Genomic DNA, 15,499 nt, shown 5'->3' with positions numbered 1-15,499 from the left:
AAATTCAAAATACTCGGTGACATTTTGAAATTACCAAAACTTGCTCTGAAGCTAAAACCCAAGTTTAGGTCTTTACATTCTTCTCTGGATGCATGTTGTTGCATTCTTCTCTGAATGGATTCTACAAGATACAAGATTAGATTGTAAATGCTAGAATAATGCAAACAGAATCTATTGTCAAACCATACCCAATTCATTTGTAACTATGTGCTTCTCCTGCAAAGTGGAAGTCAGGTAAAGGATCTCATTCATTGGAAAGTAGCCACTTTGTACCATTTTTAAAATCCGAATTGCTTACATGTTTTTATTCCTTACCTCTGACCCTATCTGCACTATGTATTTGCCGGATTTATGCTGATCATTTGATTTAATAGCCACCCTTTTTAAGATCTGGCTTGGCACAAAACTCACAATTCTGGCACTCAAAATCCTGTCGCTTTTGTGGAAGAGTTACCTTACTATGATTCTTCCTTTTGCACAGCAGTATCATATTTCATTTCCTAATCATTAGTGCTAGATCATGACCTTGAAATTCAATGTATTGTTTACAGAAGGTAGGAAAGCAACCTATTTTCTGAATAAATATAGCCTTTCTTGATTAAAATGATCTATTCAAGAATATTCACTTGGCATTGCTTTACATTTTTCTCTGTTAAATAGGTTCTTCATAGAAAAGTCTTTACTGTCATCAGATAATGGAGGATAAAGAGGCTGGAGGTAAAGGAATTAGAAGTGGAGTTCGGAAGCAGTTTCTTATAAATACAGAGACATTTTTAAACCTAAGAAAAACTATATCATTGGTTAACTTCCCAGAATTCATCTTTTTCCACTTTAGATGGCTGCAAAGGACTCCTACCACTCAATTCAGTAAACACTAGGCACCTTCTGAATATCTGGCACTGAGATTTGCCTAAATTTATAAAATAAATTAACCCACTGAATTTTTGTTTCGTTTTGTATGCCTGTATGGCAGGGTGACATTTCATTCTTTTTCCATGTGAGTGTCCCATTATTGCAGCATCAATTGCTGAACTTCTGTTTGTCTTTGAGAGTTTTTTTGTTTTTGTTTTCTTGTGGGGAAGTGCATGGACCAGGAATCGAACCTGGGTTTCCTGCATGGCAGGTGAGAATTCTACCACAGAACTACCCTTGTACCCCAACCCATTGAATTTATGAGAATACAGTTTTAAGGAAATTCAGGGGCAGTTTCATAATGAACTCAAAAATAAATAAGGTATTTATTTAATGAGCCAGGTTCTGTGCTAGCTACCTGGAATATAAAGATGAACAAGATAAGTATTTCTCCCTCATAGAGAAAGAGGTACATATAATTAAATAAGCAATGACCAAATATTATATGAGTGGTAAGATACATTTTTAAAAGAATTCACTATTCTGGGAGAAAAGAGCCACAGCACATACCATGGTCTAGTGGTTATCACAGAAATCTTTCCTGAGAAATCACTGAAGGATAAGGAGGAGTTAGTCAGTCCAATAGAAAGGGTAAAGAAAGAACAGCACAACTGTATCAGGCTAAAGAGTAAGATCAACTAAATCATGGTGATAATAATCAGAGTAATTTATATAAAACTTTTGAAAGAGAACACTTCTCTGACAGGTGTTGATTTAGGAAGTTATTTCTCATCTGTGCTCAGAGATATATTGGGTTTTTGCTCCGGAAGAACAGAGTTCTTATAATATTATGAAAATTATGTGTCTCAGCATTGTTACAGATAGGAGATTATGTGAGGAGGAAATTCCATTATCTCAGTCAACACAAATGTTCAAGAACTCTAGCTATAAAAGGACGCTAATCATTCTAATTATACAGATGTTGTTCCCTTGGGTTAAAAAAAAAAGGAGAAGAAGAAGAAAAAGTTTGGGAGTGGCTAAAAGACCTGATATAATTGGCAGCACAGTTTCTAAGATGGAAAATAACTAGTGTAAGGAAGAGCAAAATGGTCTGTCTTACTTCCTAAACCATGTCGAGTGAATGAGATATTAGCTAATAGTATCTGCTGGCATCTGTTGTATGAAGTGGAAAGGGAGAGGAAAGGGGCACATTTCAACTTCCATGCAAATTGGTGCCATTTGTATGTCTGTCCTGATTCTCAACCCTCTTTTCAGCCTGGAACGGAAGTTGATGGGCTTCAGTCTCCCCTAATGGATACGGTTGTCTTTCTTCTACATACTATTCCCTGAAAAGGGTTCCAACATCTTGTCTGACAAGAAAAACAGAATCAGAACTCTCTGAATATTCAACGAATGATGTTATGATCAAGTCTACCATTTTGGTAAGAAAGGGAAGATGACAAATTTAAAAAGCATGTTCACCTGCCCCTTTCTTTTATTACCCAGGGATTTGTCTAAATTAGTTTTGATGAGGGGATGGCCTTTAAGTATAGTTTTCAATTTTATAAGGCTAATTATGATACTTGAGTCAAACAAAACCTTATGAAGAAGCCCATATATAAAACAAATGGAATGATGCCACATCGTTTCAGTCCTTTCCCTTTTCTAGAAGTACCCTAAGGCCTAAGGCATCCCCTCACAACGAGACAGTCCTGCTAGAGCTGCAGTCCTGTAAACACTCTATTTCAGCTCCATCAGGACTATCTCAACGAGTCTCTGAACCTTGTTTGTCTCCTTCGTCACCAGTTACTGAGACCTCCTTGGCCCTCTGTTTAACCCTGATTCATCCTCGTATTTTTCCATTCATATCTTAGTCTGACCTAATATCCACTCTCTCTTCATTTTCCCAAGCTTCATTCTACAGTTAAATTCTTCTTCTGCTCCTTCACTTCCTTCCCTTAGCTGAAATCTGATTCTCCTCTGAGGATGTCATTTCTTCTGTAAAATTCTCAAGTAGCGATTTCCCTCCGTCTTATATACTCCATTATCTCAAGTCCAGAAAGTGGGGGTGCGGTTCTCCTTATGGCTTCCAGATTATATCAATCTGCTACCTCTTACAAAAAACACTACTTTTTAAAAACATGACAAATCACACTCCCATCCTACCTGCTCCTGTTACCATCCTGTCTTCTAGCCACTTCCATTATTTCATCAAAAACTTTGCAGCATAGCTCCTCTTCAGCACAACTTTTACCACTGTTCCCCGTGTGTTCAATAGCCACATTAACGGATCGTTCAGCTTGCTTCGCCCTCCCTCCAAGTCTTCATTTTCCTTCACTCCTTCCTACCACCCAAGCATGTGGTGAAACAGCATACTCTGGACTTTCTGCTAAGTAGAAGCTCAATTTTCAATGTTCTGATGTTTGACTGCTACTTCTTGTGCATTCTGTCTGATTGGCTCTGGTACTACCACTGCCATAATTCTGTGATTTCCCAAATATCCCTAATTTCTCATTATCTATCCTCCTTCTGCTCCATTGCCCTGCTTAACTATACATTTTACACTGTCTTGTACTCAGCACCTTCTGTTATAGTCACATGGTAAAACCCCAACTCTGAGAGTATTATACCATTAACTTTTACTGTACTTGCATTTAAATAGCTAAATATTCCTGAAAAATAAAATGTACCACTAAGTCAGCTGGCTTCAATTTAATTACATCATCAAAAACCTCAAACAGGAACTCAAACTGATATGCCAATTCCACCATCGTGTACTAGAAATGTCATTTTTCACCAAGGAACCTTTCATGCATTTGCTTATCCCCTCATTATTTCTACATCCCTTTTTAAATTTTCAGTCAGCTGAAGACTTCACCTCTGACCTCACTGGAAAAGACAAGTCACCAACACTGACTTTATTTTCCAATCTAAGTTGTCTATGCACCAACCGGCCTTCAAGTCCTCTTCTTTCCTCTGTTATAACAGAGGAGGTTGCCTTCATTCTATCAAAGCCCAACTCCATGATTTCTTTGGATCCCACTCATTCTCATTATTTCAGACACTAATCCTTCACTTTTTCCTTCTATCTCCCACCCATTTCTTAGCTGTCCAGTCAAACCTCTTAAAAGATTTGTGTGCATGTATTTCCTCTATTTTCTTCCTTCCCTTCTGAATCTACTCCAGTCAAAGCAGGTTATAAATCAAGTGCATATGATGATGCCTTTTTGTAAGAATAAATGCATATATATGCATAGTCTGGAAGACCATCTATCAGAAAAGCTGTAGCTCTTTCCAAGTGATGGGGTTATACCCACTTATTTTCTTCGTTATACTTACAGGAATTTTCTATATTTGTGTACACACACATCTTTGTAATAATACAGATATGGTATTATTTGAAATACTGGCTTCAAAGCCAGTTTTCTCATTCGTAGGATTTTTTTTTTTAATTAGAAAAGTTGTGAGTTTACAGAACAATCATGCATGAAACATAGGATTCCTAGATACCACTTTATTATTAACACTTTGCATTGGTGTCAATACATCTGTTACAGTTGATGAAAGCACATTTTTATAATTGGACAAACATTAGAATATGATTTAACTTAGGGTTCCCTGTTTATGTAGTGCAGTTGCACATACATATATATTTTTTTAACATTATATTCTTGAATACATGTCATGGCACTAATAAGAAAGTTTCTAGATTTGCCTTCCTGGAGTAAGTGACTTTGGGACAGAGGCAACCACCAAAATATTCAGTATTCTCCACTCTCACAATTCTAGTAGGACTTGTTGCCAACCTTAATCCATTTATTCCACATTACATTTCGGTGATCTGTAATCCCATAGGCTTGTTGCCATTACTGTCATCCTTCTTAGACCATCATCTCTTAGTTCCTGCCCTCAGGCTATATTTGTCATGCCCTGATAGGCAATTTTAAAGAGTGTTTAGATGGGTGATACTCTTGGATAAATTACTAACACAAGTGGAAAAAATCAATTAACGGTATTAAAATATTAAGGTCGTTAAAAATGACTTCTTTTATGAAGATAGGAATAAAATACAAGTAAGGAAGAGAAAGTGAATCATATGGAGGAAGATAAGCAAAAGAAATATGAATATTCTCTGTTAGCATCTTAGGTCATTGTAAGGGGAGGGTAGTGGGGAAATTATCTTTCACTCAATTCATCACCAAGGCTGTTTGTAATGCACAGATGATCACTCCTTCCAAGTGTCTCTTTGGCTGTTCTTCATTCTTTAAACCCTCCATTTCCCCCCACAGGAGTGGCAAGATGCTGTCATGCTTAATTCAGGTGCCTTTTTGGAATGCCTTAGCCTCATTCCCCACTCTGATTTTAATGCTTCCATGATTGGCTGTCATGAGCCGACGACCGTGTCGCGCCATTTTTGCACATCATAACTCTATTAAATCAATCCCATTTGAACTCTTCCTTCTCACCACTTCACTGAAAATAAGCCCCTGAGGATTGGAGGGTTAGAAAAGGATAAATGCTTTAGCTCTTGCCTTGGAGGAAACTTTGTATACAAAGGAAATATCAGACAGAACAACTTGCTTTCACATATCACGTTTACGCATCGATGTGGAGCTACTCCCGAGGTCATCGCTATAATGATGAAACAGGAAACTGACTTTAATAGAGAATAACCTCAAATATACTTTTAAAAGGAAAGAAAAGAAAAGAAATGGTTAATGATAGCAGTTCAAATGTAAAAATATATGTGGAAGTCACTACACTGTCAGCATTTAAAGAAACAGTTATAAAAATTCCATAAATGTTTATCACAGGGCATCTACTCTCCAACTAAAGGATTTAATTTTTCCTGATTTTCCTTCTCCTTACTTCAACCTCATATATATAATCAAAGGACTTTGAAAGGCAGCACACATTTAAATGATTGGAACCATAGTTCCCAGATTCGCCCACCACAGGCAGCCCTTCCCTTGATTTTAATCATCAAGATCCCCCTCTTTTCCAATGAATGCAAGCTCCACTCAATAACAGTGACATCCGCACACATCATTTGGCAATAATAATGATAACACCTTGCAACCGTAATGCACATTTACAGTTTACAAAGCACTTATGTATGCATAAATAATCTTTTTGAATAATGCCAAGAATACAATTAATGTCACGGTCCAATTGCTCTATCAAAATCTGCTGCTGCAATATGTGAGAAGTTCTGGTACATTTTTCTCTGCCACACACAGTCGTTGGAAACTGCAAGTTTTTAAGGTAAAATAAGATGACCCCTTTAATGCTGCACCTCTGAACCTGGCTCATTCTAAGCCCCAAATCTTCTCCATCACTAATTTCTTTGTTTAGTATCATATCTTTCTTTCTACCCATTCCTCCTTTGCTAACTGTTGTTTTCAAAACAGAGTCCCTGAATTAAGCTGATGCAAATATTTGTGCTTCACCCTTAAAATGTTTTACATTTTACGAATTTTGCATGAATATACACCATCCTAAATTTTCTCAACAACAAGTCCATGGGGTAGGCAGTCCTGAAATAATCTTGGTTTCGGAGACTACAAATCTAGGCCCAGAGAGGAGAATGGTCCAGGAATGCAGGTACAGCACGTGACACCCAGCATTAGGAACCACTGCACACATGCTCCCTGTGTGTGCTTTTCCCTCACTGTCATGACCAAACACTACCCCACTCGAGTTACTGAGGCCACTGTCACAAAATCTCTGAAAGTAAACCAATAAACTAGTTATTAGACAGAGAAGACATCACAAATCATCTAGGAAGACTTAAAGCACAAAAACATCATTATGCATTTTGAGATGGGCAGTGTATAGGTTTGAAGTTTGTACAAAACAAACTTAAATTTCAGATAAGTCACAGTTTAAATGTTTCTAAACGTGAGCCAGTATGAAGTGAGATATTACATCTTTCTTCAAATTGCACTTTAACTATTGCTATTATGTCAGAATCTGGAAAATAATTGATATTTAGCTTTAAAAGTTGGAATGCTCTATTGTAAAATAATAATTGTGATTTTAAAAATCTGGAACATGCATATTAATCTCCTAGTCCAGAACACTCGTATTCATCAGTAAGAATTTAGTTTTCTCTTGGAAACTTTGCATGGGACTTAATACCATTGAGTACAACTACTCACATCGTGGGAACTACCTGTGGCTAGGGCACCTGTCATGCAAAAATAGCCCCATTTTTGCTGCAAATATGCACTGAGTCTGTGTAAAGTATGAGGGGTATGAGTGACCAGAGGGCAAGTTGGTGGTTCAGGAAAAGTCCCACAGCTTTGAAGTCTTGATGTCAGAACAAACTCCCACCAATTTCTAATTTTCCCAAGGACCGGCCTTTTTTTTTTTAATCATAATCTTTGGGGAACTGGGAGATCAAGGATAACTTCAGGATGCTATTCAGGGTGCTTACAGGTCACACTTGGTGAGAAAGTATGATTTAGCAAAAAAAACATTAGATTTGATGTCAGAAGGCCCTTCCTTCCAGTCCTGGCTCTGACTTTAAACGTATCTCTCATCTGTGAAATGAGGGGCCATAAAGTCCTATCCAGCTCCCATAGCTTTTGAAATTATGTGATAGACTTGTCAGTTCTCATTTTACATCTGTTCTAAAGCCAACAGGATATGGGGAAGGCAGGGTAGTGTGGGAGCGGCCAACTGGAGGGCAAACATTAATTCACCTGTCAAGAAGAGAACGAGGCAAAACAAAACTGAATCACTCCCAAATATCAAGAGGTTTTCTACACGTAGGTTTTTTGGGTTTGTTTGGTTATAACTACCAGCAGAGACTAGTAGATAAAAAGTGTTCCTCTTCTTCTTCCTGGTTTCACTGAGATAGTTTTCTAAGTGTCTAAAATAAGTAATTCTTTAAAGCAAAGACGATTCAGTATAATAACAGAAATTAGAAACACTATTGAATGTCTCAAGTGAAGTCAATTTAATTAAATAACATCATTTATTTACACAAGTTTCCAACAACATTTTATAGTTTTAAATTATTTCAAAGAGATTCATGGGGCAGAGAGCACAAACAAAATCTTGCTGTTTTACACAGAGTATTAAGACATGAGGAATGGAACTTGAAATATCTCTGCCAAAGTCCTGGAAACTGAACTGGTTTAAGACAGGATGACTGATTTCCAGACCCTGTAGACAGTTCCAAACAACAACTCTTAAGAACACGCTCTTCTTTAGGAAGACAGTTATAACCTTGGGATATTTGTCTTTCACATGATGAAACAGGAAGAGGCAGAGTTAAAGGCTTATATTTGATTCCTAGTTTCAAGATGATTGTTTTCATGGAAAAAGACTAATAAACTGACCATCCATGAGAGTACAATATTGTTATATTCATAACCAAGATACGGCAAGTTTGGTGAATGGAGTCAAGAGTATAAGACACCAGATTTAGAACTAGGACCAGTCTCCTGGATCACTCAGAAGGGATACTCTAGGACATCACTTTCCAAAAAAAAAAAATACAGTGCATATAATGTGAGCCTCATGAGCCACATATAATTTTAAATTTTCTGCTGGCCACATTGCAAAAAGTAAAAAGTAACAGGTAGGATCAATTGTAACAATATATTTTATGGAATACAATGCATCCAAAATATTATGTCAACATGTAATCAATACAAAGTTTATTAATAAGATATTTTACATTGTTTTTTCATAGCAAGTCTTTGAAATTTGGCATGCAGCTAATACTCACAGCACATCTCAATTGGGCTGCTAAATTTCCATTAGAAATAGTTGATGTTTAGTTATATTTCATAAAATGCACAATTGAAAAAGTAAATCTATATCCCCGAATTATTCCTGACATATTTAGATTTTTTATAAGAACTGAATCATGTACATTTAAAAAATTTAGTTAAAATTTATTAAAATTTAAAAATTCAATTCCTCACTCTCAGTAGCTACATTTAAAGTGTTCCATAGCCACAAGTGGCTAGTGGCTGTAATATTGAACGGTGCAGCTATAGGAGATGGAAAAGGGTGATAATGTTTGAGATTCGTGCTGATGCCAATCCTAAAGAATTCTGATCGTTGAATAAGTGTATGAGACCTAGTATTTATGAACTATTGCATCCTATGGGTCTTGTTTGTTTATTTGTTTTTTCTTTTTACCTGTGTATTCATCTCCTGCAGCTGCTATAACAAGTGACCACAAATTCCATGGCTTAAAATAACAGAAATGATTCCCTTGCAGTTTTGGAGGCTAGAAGCTCCAAATCCGCAGGGCTGCTGGATCTAAGGAAAATCTTTCCTTACCTCTTTTAGCTTCTGGTGGTGGTCCCACATTCCCTAAATTCATGGCTGCATTAATTTAATCTCTGCCTCTGCCTGCCCATCACCTCTATGTGTCTGGTTTATGTCCCTTTGTCCCTCTCACATCCAGTCACTTGCGATGGCACTTAAGGCGCACCTGGATAATCCAGGGTTATGCCTCATCTCAAAATCCTTAACTCAATCCCATCTGCAAAGACTCTTTTTTTTTTTTTCAAATAAGCTAACAGTTACAAGTTCCAGGTATATCCTGAATAGACAATATCTTAATATCTTTTCTATATTTGGGTGTTCATTATTCAGCCTACTACAACTAAAACCCGATTTTCTCTGCATTGTTAACATGAAGGTTGGTACTTTGTCACTGGGGCTCCTTCCACATGAACATCGAATGCACTCATTCCAGATTCATCTCTATGCCTGCTCTAAAGTGCAGTATCAGGTCAGCCAGAGGGATCTTGAGCCAGGGAAGAGGTGATAAACTGGAAGTGGCTTAATGGGGGCAGAGAGATAACCTGATTGACATGTAAACACCCTCCTCCATTAATATGCACACACACACACACCTTCCATCCAAGACATTTCTGGCACACCCAAATATTTAAAACATAATCCCATCTGAGGATATGTAGCTATTGTACAATATAGATAGGGTACAGAATACTCCAAAATGAAAATTATAAACTACAGAAACAAGATGTCATGGAAAACCCCAGATGGCTTTAAAAGGAGGGAATGCAAGTGGTTTAGGCACATAATTGCTCAGTTTCCAGTACTCCAGAAATAGAGCTATACTGGTCTGAATAGACGTTTATATTATAATTTGAAAGATACTGACTATAAAAAAAGGAGAAATATTTAGAAATGCTTAAGAAAGGTGAGGGTTGAATGTAAACAGGGCCCGACAGAAGAAAGAACTGGAAAGTCCAGTTGAAATTGAAAGATAAAACTTAGGGTTCAAGAAGAAGAATGAGTGAAATTGAGTAGTCATCTCCTGTCATTCCATGAAGGACAGCTTTTGATTAATTATATGACAGCTAGAAGTAAGCAAGATGATGGACTCAAAAAAACCAGCATATTAATATGCCACTTAAGGAAAAAAATTAAAGCATCACTTATTACTTTATTATGGAAATCAAGCATTTAGAAGATATCTATATAATCCTTTTTTGAATTGACAAGGGAAACTGCTCAGAAGGAAGATAAGTTTTTTTTATCTTCTTACTTTCCCTGAAGGATAGAACATTTAACAATAGCTTGTGACAGTTTAACAAGGGCTCCCTCACTTTCTGGTTCACTCTGAATTGGGTCATCATTCCTCTAAATGCAAAGCAAGGAAACCCTGTTCAAAGTGTTAAAATAGGTGACAGATAAGCACATTCATTTCCAGCTTTTGTTTAGAACTTCCTAGAAGGCTTTGGCGTTATCTTACTCATGAGGGGAAAATGCAGGGTTCTATTAAAACAACAACCAAAACTAGTTTTTCTCATGTCAATATAACAAGTGGATAAAAGAACAGACTTGGTTTGAGATTCTATAATCTGTGGAAAAGCCATTTCCCCAAATGGGAAAGGTTATAAAAACACATCAGAGTCCCTGGTAGTCACCTAATCTGTTGGAGTCTTGATTCACTGATGAAAACAATTTCATTCTCAGAACAGTTTTCTGCTCCCCGCTCCCAAACCCATCCCCCTCTGTCCCTATTCCAATGTATCCTTCCTCACTTAGGAGAAAGTTCACAATAAGACAGCAAGTAAGAGTTGGTAATTGGACTATTACAGGCTTCCATGGATAATCTGGGTTATTCTCAACATTGCCACCAAATCTCTCCAGTCTGTAAGGAAGCTAAAGTAAGGCAAGCTCTTAGAAGGATTTTGAGATGGTTTCTACTTTAAAAGACAGTCAACCACCATCATAATCGGCCCTAATTGCTTCTCTTGTTGGCAGTCTCAGGAGACAGGATAAGGGCTGACTGAGCCAGGGGAACTTTTTCTTCTCATTAATAGCTGGGCCTCTGTAGGTCAGGACTGAAGCCCACAGGGGAATGGTTCAGGCTATAGAGGCTCTTCCAACACTACCTGTCCTATAGGTGAAAGAGATGTCAGCCTAGGACACCGAATTTAGCATTCTCACCAGGATAAACTGAATTGATTAAATGAGAAGAATAACAAAGATAACGGGTGGCAGTGGAAATGAGAGAGACTCTCTTAGGTTAGGGAAACTGAGAGAAGGAACTGGCCATGGAAACTCAGGAGTTCAGAAAGCTTTTCTTTAACTTGAGGTGTGAGCGCTGAGGTTTCATCACTGCATTGCATATTTTCTTTCTTTCTTTTTCTTAGTATTGAAATGGCATTCACTAATGAGGAGTAAAAACTACACAAAACTCATATGGGCCAGCTAAACTTAGAAAATAGCATATTTATTTTTGATTTCAGACATTTTAAAATAAGCCTTTTGTTTCAGACTAGTTTTATACTTACAGAAAAGTTTCCAAGATAGTACAGAGCTCCCATTTACTCTGCACCCAGTTTCTCCTATTCTTAACATCTTAGATTAGTAAGGTATATTTGTCCCAATTTATAAACCAATACTGATACATTATTATCAAACAAAGTTCATATTTTATTCATATTTACTTAGTTTTTACCTAATGTCCTTTTTCTGATGGAGGATTGCATCCAGGATACCACATTTAATTTAGGTGTCACATCTCATTCCCGTAGACTATGACAGTTTCTCAGATTTTTCTCTTTGATGACCTTGACAGCTCTGAGGGGTGCTCAGGTCTTTCATAGAGTGTCCTTCAATTTGGGCTTCTCTTATGTTTTTTCTCTTACGTTAGACCAGGGTGACAGGTTTCTTTTGGAAGAAGAACTCAGAGATAAAAGACCATTTCATCACATCACATCAGAGGTACATACCATCAACATGACTTATCACTGCTGATGTTGACTTTGACCACATAGCTGGGGCAGTGTTTGTCAGGTGTCTCCACTGTCAAGCTACTGTTTCCCTCCCCCTTTAATTGTGTACTCTTTGGAAGGAAGTCAGTATGCAGAGCCCACACTTCAAGGGTAGGGGATTATGTTCCAACTTCTTGAGGGGAAAACATCTACATAAATTATTTGGAATTTTTTTGTATAAAGACCTGTTATATATCTCTTCTTTCCTATTTAATTAATCATTTATTTATATCAGTATGGATTTAAGAATATCTATTTATACTTGGGGCTGGAATCCAATACTAATAGTTCATTTGTTACTCAAATTGCTCCAACTTTGGTCATTAGGTGCTCTTTCACAGTTGGCCCTTGTATCCCTTAGACATACCTTCAAACTATGGCATTTTGTTTGGTTTGGTTTTTTGAATTCTTCATTATTTTCTGGCGCTATAAAATGTCCTATGTGCATCTTCTATATTCCTTGTCCCAACTCTACAATCAGCCATCTCTCCAAAGAGTACCATCTGGGCCTGGGGTATGTTTATTGCTACCAGGATACCATTGCTTCTAGAACCTCTCAACAGAACAATGGAATAAGTGTGTATATAAACTGGGGTATAAGCACATAGCTATAAATATTTCTATGTTTCCATATGTGTCTTTATTAAACATGAGTTAAATCAGATGCAGGTGTATAAGAGTTCTCCAGAGAAATAGAATCAACAGGAGTTGTGCATGTATGTATGCATATGTCTGTGAGTATAGATAGATAAACAGATAGATGGATGATAGAAAGATTTATTTTAAGGGATTGGCTCATGTGATTGAGGGATTGGCAAGCCTGAATAATGTAGGGCAGAGAAATTCCACTTAAGAATGGTGTTGAGTTCCTGAGTCTGAATTTCTTAGGGGAGGCCAGCAGGCTGGAAATTTCAGTAAGAGTTAATATTGAGTGCCTGAGTCCAGAACCAGTAGAGGAGGCCAGCAGGCTGTGAGCTCAGAAGTAGAGGGTTTAGTCTTGAGGCAGAAATTTTTTTTTTAATTTTGAAACAATCAAGCTCTTTGTTTTTAAGGCTTCTAACTGATTGATAATGCCCACTTTCACTGAGGGCTATTTCCTTTACATAATGTCAACTGATTATAGATGTTAATACCATCCACAAAATACCTTCACAGCAATATGTAGACCAGTATTTGACCAAGAAACAACATCATAACCTAGCCGCTTTGATGCAAAAAAAAAAAAAAAGCCATCACATTCCCCAACTTCAATTCAGTACCATATAGATCACTGTAGCGTCTTCAATCCTTGATTATCTCTAAGTTCCTATTCCAGCAGAGGGAAACCTGATTCCCACCATCTTCATTCACTCAATTTTTCAATCCTACTGTACATGTATAAAAGTTGCAACACTGTTAACCTCTATCCTATGATAAACAACTTTAACTATTAGAGTACAGTGCTTCCATGCAGTTCCTTTTGTTATTAGTCTTTCAAACTCCATTAATTTCCTGAGTTAGTTAGGTCAGCAACTTTTCCCCACCCCCTTATCCCCTTAGTGGAGACTGTTTCCTATATTTGTAATACAGTTAGATTCTTTGGTACAGTCTGTATTCCATCTTGGAATCCTCCAACATCCTACCTGATTTGTGTGTGTGTGTGTATGCATACATTAAGTTTCATTATTTATGTTGCAAAATTCTGTTTTTTGTTTTTTTTTAATTTAAAGGCATAGTGTCATGTATCCACCATTCCATTATCAAATGGAATATTTTCACTACCCTACAAAGTCCTCTTTGCTTCACCTTTTCAATCCTTTCTCCTCCCCTAACCCATGACTATCAATAATATATTGACTTTCTTTATAGGGTTGCCTTTTCCTGAATGTCATATAATTGGATCAAGCAGTATGTAGCTGTTTTACATTGGCTTATTTCTTTTAGCAGCATGCACTAGAGTTCTTCCATGTATTTTATTGGCTTGATGGACCATTTCTTTTTACTGTTGAATAATATTCCATTGTATGGATGTACCACCATTTGTTTATTCATTAACCTACTGAAGGACTTCTTCATTGATTCCAGTTGTGTGAGATTCTAAATAAAACCGCAATGAACATATGTCTAAAGTTTTTATGTACACAGACGTAAGTTTTCAGATCAGTTGGAAAAATACGTAGGAGCATGAGTGCTGAATTGTATGATAAGACTATGTTTAGTTTCCAGACTGTTTTGATTAGGAAGAAAATGATAAACTGATAGCTGGTTGGTCTCTTGTCCTGCTGAGAACCGAATGGACAGGCCTGTTTTGTTCTCTGACAGGCGCTGAGAGCATTTGCCTTAAAAAGGTATGGGAAAAGATCATCTTAAAAATAGGGTGAACAGAAATTCCATGCCAGCCCTTTATTAGAAGGGTTGACCTCAAAACTCAGCTCTGGTGGGTTTCAGAAGGATTTTCCCAGAGCAGTCTTATAGATATTTTCCTTTTCATAACTCTTTCTCAAATGAATATTTATGGCCTAAAGCTTCTATAATAAATTTTATGTGTGCTATTTTTTTTTTATTTCATAAGACAAAACAAAGTGGAAAATAATCCACATAAGCATATTTTAGGTTATTTAGGAGATAACATTTCACTTAAACTTTAATAACTCAATTCCTTGCCCATATTTTCATCTTTTACAAGTCATAAGGGTAAAATCACATTAAGGAGCATTGATGTAAACAAGATTTCACCAAAATATTTCTGAACTTTGAATTATCCCAAAGTTGTATTCATTGGGATGTGGGATATTTTTCTATTTCTGTTTTAATTTAAAAGGATTCTGTATATTCAAGTTGGAGCAGTCTTATGGGAGAAAATAAGCAGTTGCAGGACTCCCTCCAAAAAAAGTTAGAAAGGAAAGGAGCTCCTTTGCTTTCCAGATGGTGAGACAAAAGTTAGAACATCTCTAGCTTTTTTCCCCCTTTTCTTTCTCAAATTAGATGCATACACATTCACTTTCCTTATGTGCTAAAATAGTTATCTAGAAAGTATTGCCTGATAGGATAAGATATCTAATCTTTGAGGCCAGAGAGCGCTCCAAAGTACAGAAACCTTACCAACCTCTCTGTTTTTGTGTGTGTGTTTTGTGTGTATGTGCATGCAAGTTTACAAGCATGCATCCGAAGTGACACCAACACTGAAGGAATTAGGAAACAAGTAACAACATTCACGATCAAAATTACTTAAGGAACTCCTACTACGTACTAAAACTTATACAAAGTGATTTTCATACCTTAGTTCATTTTATCTTCTCAGCAACCATATGAGTTAAAATGATTAACATCACCATTTTAAAAATGAGAAAAAGCCTTCAAAAGAAATTAAATGACTTGCTAAAAGT

The 15,499-nt window shown here is 36.8% G+C and overlaps 1 long non-coding RNA gene across 1 annotated transcript; it reads right to left on the bottom strand.

Annotated features, from left to right (window-relative positions):
• Positions 1-7,859: 7,859 nt before the first annotated feature.
• LOC143647845 (uncharacterized) lies at positions 7,860-12,643 on the bottom strand. The gene is made up of 3 exons (XR_013158206.1): positions 12,502-12,643; positions 11,819-12,030; positions 7,860-8,025 (listed from the first exon to the last, which is right to left on the bottom strand). It is a non-coding gene; the product is annotated as an uncharacterized LOC143647845 (long non-coding RNA).
• Between the last annotated feature and the right edge of the window lie 2,856 nt (positions 12,644-15,499).

Source organism: Tamandua tetradactyla, chromosome 10 (genome assembly GCF_023851605.1).
Source record: "Tamandua tetradactyla isolate mTamTet1 chromosome 10, mTamTet1.pri, whole genome shotgun sequence".
Classification (NCBI taxonomy): Eukaryota; Metazoa; Chordata; class Mammalia; order Pilosa; family Myrmecophagidae; genus Tamandua; species Tamandua tetradactyla.
The sequence above is the reverse complement of the archived record's forward strand: the minus strand, read 5'-3'. Positions and strand labels throughout refer to the sequence as shown.